Raw genomic sequence first — 13,151 nt, 5'->3', positions numbered from 1 at the left:
TAAGTATCTGGGTATAAATTAAAGGCACTAAAGACTTTGCTAATATTGACAGGTTCAGACAGATAACATACATGCCTTTTAAACCATTATCTTCTGGAAGGCAGTAAATGTGCATTTGTGATGTTCTTCATGAAATGTACAATGAAATATGCATTAGTGCCTTGCATGGCAACCACGGTGGGTGAAGGTTTCAGAGATAATCCTAAAGAGGAACATAATTTCTCTCTTGTAAGTGGGGAGCCACTTTGGCTAGCATTATAGACCTAGTGCCTAAACAATCAAACCAAGAGCCAGTACAGCAATAGGGTAGATATTTTATTAAGAGTGTCAGACATGTACACTAATCTACCCTAGTAACAGGCTTTTGGACTTCAAATAACTTAAAGAAGTTATTATAGAAAGAGATCAAAAGATCACACAAAATTAATTGGGTACATATTTGTAAATTATATAGTAAGGCCATGTGCGTTGGCAAAGTCAATTAAATATAATTGCATTTCTGGTTTATGTGCTTGCATACTTTATATTTTACTAAAGCTTTAGTCCATGGTTTCAGTACATGGACAAAAAGGCGGGGGGACATTATTGAAATCTGAGGCTCAGGTCTCATATTTGCTAGGCAGGTGCTGTCTGTGTCTACCACTTGAACCACAAACCCAGCCTTTATATGGAAAAAATGTCAAGTCTTTGTTTAATCATATCCTAATGATCAATAGAAAAGTGAGCATCACTAATACTTTGATTCTATTCATTCATTTTCACACAGGATTGTTCAATTATCCTTCCACAAATGTGATCATTTATTTTCCTGAAACTAAGCAGAAATGATACATTTAATCACAGTAAGTCATGCACTAGGGTAAAATACTGGCCTTGTTTCTCAACTTAGTTCCTAAAAACTTCCTTACTTGGGCTGGGAAGGTGGCTCAGTGGTAGAGCGCTTGCCTTGCATGCTCAAGGCCCTGGGTTCGATTCCTCAGCACCACATAAGCAAAAAGAAAAAAGCCGGAAGTGGCGCTGTGGCTCAAGTAGTAGAGCACTAGCCTTGAGCTGAAGAGCTGAGGGACACGCCCAAGCCCAGAGTTCAGGCCCCAGGACCGGACCCAAAAAAAAAAAACAAACTTTCTTACTCAAAATTATTTGATGCATCTCACATTTTTGAATGTGATGAAAGCATTGAAACAAATATAAATATCCAGAAATTACACAGAGCCTCATTATCCCATATTTTAAATCTTATTTATTTTATTTTTCTTTATATTTGTCAATACTAGGATTTGAACTCAAGGCTCTGTGCTTGCTAGACAAATGATCTACTACTTGAGCTACACATTCTGGCATTGTGTCTCTGATTACTTTTGAGATAGAATCCTGCTTTCCTCACTGAGCTGATCTGGACTTCAATCCCTTATTTGGACTTTCTGAATAACTGATGTGCCACTATACCTTCCTTTTTTTCTTTTGAGATGGGGGGTCTTGTGAACTTTTTGCCTAGGCTGCCTTAAACTATAAATCTTCTGACCTCTGCCTTCTGAGTAGTTTAGATTACTGGCCTGAAACATGGATATTTGAATTACATTATTAATTAAAAAGAAATTACTTTCTTATATATACTTTGGGTTCCTTTGCAGACTTTAGACCTGCTAAATTCAATGATCCTAGGTGGCTGTATACATGGTAGTTAACCTGGTTTATTATGTTGTTGGAATTTTCTATTTATTTTTTAACTGACTTTCTACTGGCCCTACCAATTACTAAGAGAGGAATATTAACGTTGAAAATTGTTTTACTTTTCTGTTTTAGGAAAGGGAAGAGACTTGATAATGCCTTAAGGTAATAATTGGAGTTCATCATGATTGGATCTATTTTTAACTTGGCCTCTAAACAAACAGAAGACAAAATGTCCCACCATCCTTACAACTGATTCATTCAACATATATATGATGCCTTCCAGTGTGTTCTAGATGTTTCATGATACAAGAATGATACAGCAGACAAAAACCCCAGTGCTTAGTCCAGCTTACATGGCTACCAAAAAAAAATTACCACACATGCCTCAGATTATAAGAACAGAGAATTGCCACATCACACATTTCCGTTAACTAGTAAAACAGGTTATGAGAATCACAGAGTATATAAAATAAAAGCAAAAGCTCTAAATCGTTTGGTCAAGATTCCCTACTGATTTCCTACTAAGACTTCATCTGGAGGAAGTACGCATACAAAGTTGAAGGCTAGATCTTTGGGCCCTAAATGTATTTAATGTGGATCCTGTGGTGAGCCAATTAGTTCCACTACCCCTTCCCTCATCCCTTAGACCACCCCCACCCCGCTCCTGAGATTCAATGACCTGAACTTTAAAACAAGCCCAGTAAAGACTGTAACAAAATCATACAGATCAAGATGCTTTGTAAGCTGTACAGCACCTTATGAATTATACATTATTGTATCGTAAGTGGTAGGAAGGAAGTTGGTGTCTTGTTGAAAGCAGCCAAAACCTTGATGAATCTATAGGTCACTGTTCAGGACATGTAATGCAGGGCATGCTTTGCAGCTCTTCCTGATGATAACAATGAGCTTTGGCTTTTAATGCTATTTTCTTTTTAGGTAAAAAATGCATTTTGTTTAAAAGCAGCAACAAAACATTTTAAGGACCAGCAATGTAAATTTGTTTTTTTTAAAGAAGAGTCACTGAACATACACACAAATATACTCTCATTCACTGGCATGGAGAGCTCCAAACAAGTTAATTTGAATGCAAATTCATGAACATATAAAATACCCATACCAATGGCAATCCAATCAACCAGCCATCACTTTCCAAGGCCAAAAATCTTCAGATAAATGTATGGGCAAACTCAGCAATGTGTCAGTGCACATACTTACATATACATATACTCACGAATACCAGAATTCAGAGAGACATGCAGACATACGTGCATCAGATACATGCCAATATGCATGCGCATTAACACGTAGGTGGTCAAAACCTGCCAGGCTGAAACAGTTATTTACAGACACATACAGTGCTGTTGTGACCTGCTTTGATGAAAATTGAATTCAACAGCTCAGAGAAACAGACTAACAAGATACTGGTGTTTTAAAGACAAGGAAACTAGACACGAGAGCCACCCATCCTGTGGACAGTGAATGACTTGATGGAATGCTATTTTCTAATTTTGTTTCCCTTTGGAAACATTCCTGCTTCCAGTCTAGTCTAGGTAGGATCTAGTCTGATGCATAAGAGACAGCAATGCCCGGGATGTTCAGCTTCTCCTCATTCTTGCGGAGTGTCCTGGGGCTGGTGTTTAGAATGGAGACTCTGGATTGAGGAGGTCCCTGAGTAGCTGAGGGAGACCCATGCACATGAGTGAACTACTTACTTTGCAATCTGGGGCTGGGAGGGCATGCCTGCTCCTGTGATCTAGGAGGCTAGTAAAAGATGATTGCGGCTCTGCCCGCTGCGTGGGAGTCCATGATGCGATGATGCTTCCTTGGTAGACAGCAGGCATGCCCTTCTGTGCTAATCTTTTTGCTGGATCATCAGAATACGCTTCCCTTTATTTGGGGGGTGGTGGTGGTGGTGGTGGTCAGACTTTGTCAGGCCTTCTTCCTACATGCGAGGCTTTGGCATCTGTCTTGCCTCCGTTCATCTAACTTCTCTCCAAGCAGGAGAGCCAGCAGGAAACGCTCTTCCGGGAAGTCATCCTCCGTCTGATGACTTTTCTTTCTGCCCGATCCCTTTCTCACTGCTCGCAGCAGTTTCTCATGGATGCTAAATATGTATCTTGGGATAATTGGGCTAAACTGGTTTGTCAGATCTATTTACAAGCGCCTTTCACTTCACTTGTTTACTTAGCTTCAGTATTGCGTGGGTCATTTTAATATTTCTGTGGTTGAGATAAAAATCACACAGATCACAGGGTGGGTATGATGGGATCGATATGGTAATAACCCACCTGAGTCAGTTCCTGAGTCAATGATCTCACTTGATCTTCATAGCATCTGAGAGTAGAACTCATTATACCCCTTTCCCAGGGGAGGCACAGAAGGGCCAAATGGTTGTTTAAAGCCAGATCGTTATTGAAGATTAGAATTGGAATGGGACCCATGATACAAATCCAAGTCTATGCTCTCTCCATGATCTCAACACTGGCTCTTAAGTGCTCTGTTACTCTTTGACATGCCGTTGGAAGTTAGGTGTACGTTCGACTGCCAGGTTCATTTCTCCCTTTAGCTTTGTTGTGCAAGGATGCAGCCTAGACTACAGGTGGTTCTCGTTTGCCCAAACGAGCATGCACTCCTGGAAAAGAATGTCGAAGAGCCTCAAGCAGCCACCGCTGTGTAGATTAATAGTACCGAGAAACCAAAGGCAAAGCAATGAACAGCGTCAGGTGGTGAGGCCTAAGCTTGGACCAGCTTAAATTCTCATGATGGCAGAGTGATCATTTATATATACAAATCCAGTCATTTAATTTCTGCAAGATAATTTATACCTTTACCTTCATTCCTGTGAGCGTGTCCCCCTCTCCATCCCAAGATTCTATGATCTATAAGGGACAAATCTGTTTCCATCAGTTTCTGGGCTCAACTTAGCGTCTGGTCCCAATCCTTTAACACAACAAGATTGTTCTGGACTCCGGAGCTTTGTACTGACTTTCCCTTGGTGCTGAAAATCACCTCTAAACCAGACACCATGTACCCAGGCAGGGACACCCTCCCTGACTGCTCCTTCTAAAGCCATATTCTTATTCCAATGGAGGTCTGTCACCTCCTAATCCTTCACCCTTTCTATTAAAAATGCTTGCTTTTTTTTTTTCTTTAGTACAAATTACTCACTGGCATTCTATTGTACTTTTTAAACAACACCAGTCTTCCTCAACCATATATAAGAATACAAGCAGTAAGTACTTATAACCACTTATAATAATCCCTGAAATTAATATATCTTCAGTAAGCATTGATGAGCTAATCCATAAATAAATCAGTGCTTATGGAATTAACCATTTATCAAACTCATTCATCCATTCAGTTTATATCCATCTTTCTTGATAGCCAAGCCGCATGGCTTTGCCACCTCTATGTACATGGTGGAATTGTGTGTTGATGTTGGTCCCCTACTTTCCAAGCGGTCAGGGTGGGGGGTTGGGGGGAGGCATTCCTACTGAGAAAGCATCAGCCTTTCTCGGAAGTTGCTTTACTGCCTACAAATGCAGAAGGACTACTGTCATCAGGAGCAAGCATCAACCTGTAGAGGAAGGGAGAAAAGACAAATGCTTTAGTGGGCCCTGTGTGTCTCCTCCAGAGTTACTAGAACATCTGCAGCAGGACTCCGCCCGGGCTGCTATGTAGCTCTCCTGAGTGCCCTTCACGCACCTCCCCTCCCCGCTTTACTTTTTCCTCTGACTTCCTGGCATTTACCCTGAACCATCTGCTTCTCTTTGCATTGGAGGAACTCAAACCACGTCACTTTTTCAATTCCATGACCCAGATAGCAGTGTAGTTTGCCCATTTGCCAAGTTTGCATAAAAGCTATCAGCAATAGTTCATGTTAATGTTGTGGTCCACTCAGCATGATGACTATATTGATTTATATAATCCAATAAAGATATTAAAAGTATCTGGGAGAGTAAGTTGAATGAAAGAAAAAACTAGTAGGGAAGCATATCGAAGCCAAGCCTTAGGGTAAAAAGTACAGCCATGTCCAGAGAATGGAAAGGAGTGGCCCAGCCCGCACACTGTAGTTTTCGTCATCAGGTAGTCTTGAATATCTGTATATCATGGTGATTCCTTTATCCTAGGTGGCAGGAACCAAGACCCATCTTGGATAAGGGTAGCCAGCAGGCTTTACATGATTTACATTGTGGCAACACTATAAGAAAGACCTAGAAGCCGGGCGCTGGTGGCTCATGCCTGTAATCCTAGCTACTCAGGAGGCTGAGATCTGAGGATCGCAGTTCAAAGCCAGCCTGGGCAGGAAAGACCGTGAGACTCCTATTTCCAATAAACCACCAGAAACCCGGAAGTGGCGCTGTAGCTCAAGTGGTAGAGAGCTCACCTTGAGCTGAAGAGCTGAGGGACAGCGCCCAGGCCCAGAGTTCAAGCCCCACGACCGACAAAAAAAAAAAAAAGAAAGACCTAGAATCAGGGGCCAGTGTTGGACATCCAGTTGTATGGGGGAAAAGCAAGCCCCAGTTTGTAGTATATGTCTATTTCCACCGTGTACACAATCCTGTATAGTTACCAGTGGGACAGCAGTGAGCAGAAGAGGGAAGGGACATGCACCATTGGTCTGGTGGCCCTGCAGGGACCAGCGTAAGCACTTCTCTGCTAGGAACTTCATTGGAAAAGGAAAGAGAGTTGTTTTATTTTCTTACCAAGTGTTGCTCTAGTTTATTGGGAAGTTGGGCAGGAATAGTGTAAAGTTTGACCAACTAATACACTTAAAATCTAATTGCATGCATAGATGTAAAAAAAGAATCTAGTGAACATTGCTCTACATTTGAGGAAGATTTGTTTTCCTACTGTTCTTAAGAATAGTAGTTTGTATAATTTTCCTTTATCTAACATCCTTGGTGGCTGTGAGATGCCCTAGATCTTACAGAATTCTGCTTGGAAACCATGTGCACAGACCAGGGTTATACACACAGTACAGACAGGACATTCGCCATGCTTCTCACACAGGAGTTTCATAAAACTGACAGATGCTTATGCACAGTTAGCACTACAGGTATTTAGAACTTTCCAAAGCGCCTATTTCTCAAAAGGCCTGGGAACTCCGTGTTCTAATGTCACTGAAATACTGCACATCCAACCCTAGAAATTGACGTGGCTCATGTCACTGCGAGACCCATGTTTGGGACAACGGGGTACATTTCCACTTGGACCACACCTCTGTCTGTTCTGGGCAGAAAGAGGGCGTTCACCATGAGCACGTGTGCGCGTGTGGCCGGGCTGCCCGTGGGCCGCTTATCTATGTGCCCCCAGCCATACCAGGCCCTGCAGTAAATTGCCTCACGGTGATGAGAACCCAAGAGAGAGGCAGATGTTTCCTACTGAACAGAGCGTACCACAGAAAGTTCCATGAGAAATGTAAATAAGCAGATGTTACAACAATACTCAGTTTATGAACAGTTTCTCCAGAATAATAGTACCTCATTATTAAAAGCAGAACACAGAAGGACAACGAGCAAATATGTGAATTTAGAAGTTTCCCTCATTTTTCCCCAGATGGAGAAGGAGAAGGATGTAAACAACAGAAGGAGTTCATTGTGGAACCACCCAAATATTGACTGGATAACTAAAGGGAGCATTAGGGAGGAGTCTATTCCTAATGATTATCTGGTCTCCAGGACTGTGTGTACTTTTGTTGAACACAATGACAGCAGATTGTTTGAAATATAGAATTGTCTTGGCAAAGCTAATAAAGTTTTTCTCTTGAAGCATCAGAAATCATAACTATTTCCCTAAAAAAAATCTCAACATACAAAGCACATCAATAAATATGACAATGTAATAATTTTTAAACAAATATAGAGTACTTGTCTTTAAGATGGACGATGTTGTTTATAGACTCCTATTTTTAGATAAAGATGATGAGATTTCAAGAGGTTAACTTATACACTCAAAGCTAGTTGCTTAATTCCTGTAATCCTAGCAATTTAGATCTGAGGATCACAGTTTGAAGTCAGTTGAGGGGGGAAAAAATCCATGACTCTTATATCCAATTAACCAACAAAAAGCCAAAAGTGGAGGTGTGGCTCAAGTGGTACAGTGCCAGCCTTGAGTAAACATGCCAACTAAGGGGCTGGGAAGGTGGCTCAGTGGTAGAGTGCTTGCCTTGCATGTCTGAGGCCCTGGGTTCAATTCCGCAGCACCACATAAGCAAAAAGAAAAGAGCCGGAAGTGGTGCTGTGGCTCAAGTGGTAGAGTGCTAGCCTTGAGCTGAAGGGCTGAGGGACAGTGCCCAGGCCCAGAGTTCAGGCCCCATGACCGGACCCCCAAAAAAAAAACAAAAAAAAAACCAAAAAAACTGCCAACTAAGAGAACGAGGCTTTACTCAACTGCCAACCAAGAGTATGGTAATAATTGGAAATAAGGAAGGTGGGATTTAGAAACATGATTTTTTTTCAACTGCCACCAAAAGTCTAAGGGCTTCTAGCAGGGCCCACTGGAAAAAATCAGTGACACTGTGTGGGATGTCTCAGGACAATGAATTACCGTGAAACCTTGTCTAGCTCAAGTAGCAATAGAGAAGAAGGGATCAGGAAACTGGGGGCTGAGTTGTGAGATTAGCAGAGTTAGAGAAATTTCCAAAACTCCGTTATTAGTACTTTAGTATATTGATTTCATGATCTTCATTTGGTCTCCTTCCTTTAGCTCAGTGTTGAGCCATACTTGTGATGCTGGATTCTTGTGTGAGTGTGTGTGTGTGTGAGAGAGAGAGAGACAGACAGACAGAGACAGAGACAGAGAAACAGAGAGAGACACAGAGAGATAAGACAGAAGTGAGAGACAGAGACAGAGACACACAGAGAGACCCGGTGAGACAAGACAGGAAGAGACAGAGACAGACACTGGGACAGGCACTGTCATAGACAGCTCATAGCCATGTGAGGTTCAAGAAAGCTTTTCTAGTTTATGCTACCCAGGAATCATTGGGTCTTAAACCTGTTCTGATTAGAGCTGTGGAGTTCCTTGTTGGTTTCCTTATTATCATGCCTCTTGCACTCTCTCCTGCATGCCCCTGCCACTTGGCTTGCTTATGACACTTGTAGTCATTTCTAGTTGATAAATCACATTCATATATACTATTGTTCTGTGCAGGAGAGACGAGCACTGAAAAAACAAGAAAGCTAACACACACATGGAAAATATGCTGGAGGGGAGGAGATGGGGGGGTGGGAACCAGGCCAGGGTCACGTGAGTCTACCTCAGTGTGTTTTCCACTGGTTTCAGGGTCAGCTGGTCTGGGAATTGCTGGGTTCTGGGGTTTTCATTTTTGTTTCCAGGAGGATGAGGTTTTGGCCCTCAGAGAAAGAACATAGCACTGGTCAGTCATAAAAATACAAACAAATGCATTCCAGGATGTTAGGAGACAAATGTGAATTGCCCCAAGAAATTGCTGTTTCCAACTGCATTTGGCGCTTACAGTACACCATAGTTTTAGAAAATGTCATCCTTGCCCCGTGCATTGGAGTGACATTGGAACTGACCAGGTCGGCAGTAATGCGTTTGTATGAACCCAAAAGCTGTTCTTCTACTGGGTTGTTTTCCCCTCCTGTGTCTGCAAAGTGGTTACTGAGACAGAAACTTGCCCAGTAGACTTTTGGTAACTGGCTGAAATTTTCCTGGCCACCCTTCCATTTCCTGGCAGAAATTTTTTCTTTTTGGTTTTGACAGGCCCCCCAATGACAAGATGCTGTCCCCCTAAATCTAACAGCTGGCACGCGCAGAATGATCTGCAAATTGCATCAGTAAACCTTGTTTGAAACATTGTCCACCACCAAATGCTATTTAGACAGCTGTTTAAGACACAATCAACTAAAGTGAATGTACTGTAACTCTTAAATTTTATATTTCTCTTTCTTTCTTTCTCTCTCTCTCTCTCTCTCTTCCTTCCTTCCTTCCTTTCTTTCTTTTTTTTGTCCGTCATGGGGCCTGAACTCTGGGTCTGGGCACTGTCCCTCAGTTCTTCAGCTCAAGGCTAGTGCTCTGCCACTTGAGCCGCAGTGCCACTTCCAGCTTTTTCTGCTTTTGTGGTGCTGAGGAAACAAACCCAGAGCCTCATGCATGCAAGGCAAGCGCTCTACCACTGAGCCACCTTCCCAGCCCAATTTTATATTTCTTAATTGATGAATTGTATGAAATCACTTTACCTGATTTGTAGTTTCCGAGTTCATACCTTCAACGTAAGTATTTATTTTGTATTGCATCATAAATGTCTATGGAAATACTTACTCTTGGGCTGGGAAGGTGGCTCAGTGGTAGAGCGCTTGCCTTGCATGCTTGAGGCCCTGGGTTCGATTCCTCAGCACCACATAAGCAAAAAAGAAAAAAGCCGGAAGTGGTGCTGTGGCTCAAGTGGTAGAGCGCTAGCCTTGAGCTGAAGAGCTGAGGAACAGCGCCCAGGCCCAGAGTTCAGGCCCCACGACTGGACCTAAAAACAAACAAAAAAGAAAAAAAAAGAAAAAAAAAAGAAATACTTACTCTTGTTTTTTTGGGGGAGGGAGAGAAGAAAGGGGTACATTTTATAAGATAAAATTGTGCTTTAGCAAGGGGAGTTAGGGGTTAGGGTGAATGCTATAAGATTTTGAATCTCTTTTACTCATTAATTTGTTCACCCATAGTAATCCATGTTTGGATTTAGTGTAGACAGTTGGTTTTGGCATTGTTGAAGAGTCTAGTTCTATGGATAGTTTTTAAAATATATCAGCTTTATTAATGTGTAATTTGCACACCACTCACTCTATCTGTATGAAGTGTGTAATTCAGTGGCTTTCAGTACATCAGAGTTTGGCATCCATTATCACAGTCAATCCTAGAGTCATCTGCCTGCCTAAGACGCTCAGGGAGAGTTCCCAGGTCCTAGTTCAAGCCCTGGACTGGGCGGGGGGGGGGGGGGGGGGGGGGGGGGGGGGGGGGAGGGAGTGGGGAGGGAGGAAGGAAAGGAAAAAGCAAGAAAGTGTATTTACCATGATTCTGCACATTCTGCTCAAATGTAGCAGATTAGTAAACACGTTTCTTTCTTTCTGGGAGCTCCATTAAAATAGTAGTAAAGATGTTAGAAAGTCAATAATTCCAGAGCAACGATCTGAAGGCTTTTGTCTCCCCCACATCTATACACTGAAACTATAACCCTCCTCAAGGGAAAACGGGTGAAGAGGTGCAGCTGTAGCGCTCTCTGGACACAGATGAACGCGAATGGTACAGCTTGTGGGTGGAGGCAGGAAGGAGGGGCTGGGAGAGAGTGGGAGAACAGAAGATACTGTACGAAAGGAAATGTTCCCATTACCTGACTCGTGTAATTGCAATCCCTCTGTACATCACCGCTATAATAACAATAAAGCAAATTAATTTTTTAAAAAAAGAAAATATAATCTCCCAATGTGGTAGTGTTTTCAAAATGGCGGAACAATTCTACATTGTCACCAGTGGTGGACAAAGTTCTTTTCCTCCTCTTCTCCAACACTTGGTAGCTCTTGTCTGTCCTAACAGGTGTAAGGTGACTTCTCACTGTGGGGTTTTTTGTTTGTTTCGTTTTGCTTTGTTTTTTGTCAGTTGTGGAGCCTGACTTCTGGGCCTGGGCGCTGTCCCTCAGCTCTTCAAGGCTAGCACTCGACCACTTGTGTCACAGCACCACTTCTGGCTTTTTCTGCTTGTGTGGTGCTAAGGAATCAAACCCAGGGCCTCATGCATGCAAGGCAGTCTCCCACTGAGCCACCTTCCCAGCCCCTCACTGTGGTTTTGATTTGCCTTTCCCTGCTGCTGCTGCTGCTGCTCTTGCTGCTGATGACAGTGACAATGACTGTGGCGACAATGTTTGTACTGAGAACCATGTCATTTGCCCATTTGCCTTTTCTTTGGAGAAATGTCTCTTCGGGTTATTTGAGCATTTTGAAATTTAAGTTGTTCTGCTGCTGCTGAGTTCCGGGATATTGACTCCGTATCTGATACATGAACACAATCTTTTCCTCCCACCACATTGACTGTCTTCTCCTTTTGTTGATTTGTTTCTTTATGGTGCAAAATCTTTTTAAGTTTCTTTGTTGAATTCTGTTTGTTGCCTGTACTTTGAGGGCCAAAGCTATAACATCAGCATGAGGAGACGCTCCATTTTCTTCTAGTGATTTTGTGGTTTCAGATCTTGCATGCAGCCTTCAGTCAGTATAGGAAGCCAGAGACACTTAGCCTGCTTTGATTTTCTTAATCTTGGCCTCAACATTCTTCTCTTAAGACCAGGTGATGAGTCCCAAATCAGTCCCCCAACTTCCCTTTTGCTCACTGAACACAGGTCTACACACATTTTGTTGTGGTTGTTGTTTTGTTTCAGGATTTTAGTGCTAGTCCCTAAGAGGAAATGACAAGATGACTCCAACAAAGGTTTGTGGTGGTGGTCCTTTCGCTAACTTCTTCCCAACAGAACACTTCTCTTTATTTACTTATTGTATTTATTTATTTGTCGGTCATGGGGCTTGAACTCTGGGCCTGGTTACTGTCCCTGAGTTCTTCAGCTCAAGGTGAGTACTCTACCATTTGAGCCACTGCGCCACTTCTGGTTTTCTGGTGGAGATAAGTGTGAAGGACTTTCCTGCCCAGGCTGGCTTTGAACCAGGATCCTCAGATCTCAGCCTGTTGAGTAGCTAGAATTACAGGCATGTGCCATCAGCACTTGGCTAATACTTCTTTTTAAAAATTATCTTTAAGTAGTTGGACAAAGGGTTTCAATTCAACTTGTCAGTTTATAAGGATGATGCATCTTGAGCGATGCCATCTCTCTCTCTCTCTCTCTCTCTTTTTTAGAGTTACAGATAGACCTTTATTTCAAAATCTAATCTGCCAAACTAGCATTTTCCACCAACTCGGGGAACAGAAACCTTCACAGGCTTCACAATCTTTTGCTTAGGTGTGGCCTTTGTGGGAGCCTTAGCAGCACCCATTGCTGTCTTCTTGGATGTAGCTTTTGCTGTCTTCTTGGATGCAGCCATTGCTGTCTTCTTAGATGCAGCCATTGCTGTCTTCTTGGATGCCTGCTTAGCCTTTTTTGCTTCCTTGGCAGCCCTGATAGCTTGCTCTCGCTGAGCCTTTCTAACTTCTGGTTTCTGATTGCTCTTGGCCATTATATCAGCAAGAGATGCACCAGTGATGGCCCTTTGGAATTTGACTGCACGACGGGTTCTTTTCTTTTGAATTTCTTCCGACTGTCCCTTTTTGTGCTTTCTTCTGTAGAGGACAGTCCAGTTTATCTCTTAGGATTCCTCTTGGAAAGGAAGGCTGACTCCCATTTTGCATTAAGAAACTGGAAAACTTTCCCGTTGGTCTGGGCGTAGCACCTCCCGTGCCCAGGGTAGATCTTGTACCCACTGAAACGGCAGAGTTGGACCTTCATGGTGGCTGATGTCATCTCTTTTATCCACACCACTTCTTCCAAG

At 42.6% G+C, this 13,151-nt stretch overlaps 1 pseudogene; it reads left to right on the top strand.

Annotated features, from left to right (window-relative positions):
• Positions 1-9,087: 9,087 nt before the first annotated feature.
• LOC122111548 lies at positions 9,088-13,117 on the top strand (annotated as a pseudogene).
• The last annotated feature ends 34 nt before the right edge of the window (positions 13,118-13,151 follow it).

Source organism: Dipodomys spectabilis, unplaced genomic scaffold (genome assembly GCF_019054845.1).
Source record: "Dipodomys spectabilis isolate Male_0828 unplaced genomic scaffold, ASM1905484v1 ptg000001l, whole genome shotgun sequence".
NCBI lineage: Eukaryota > Metazoa > Chordata > Mammalia > Rodentia > Heteromyidae > Dipodomys > Dipodomys spectabilis.
Note: the sequence above shows the minus strand (reverse complement) of the source record. Positions and strands in the feature narration are given on the sequence as shown.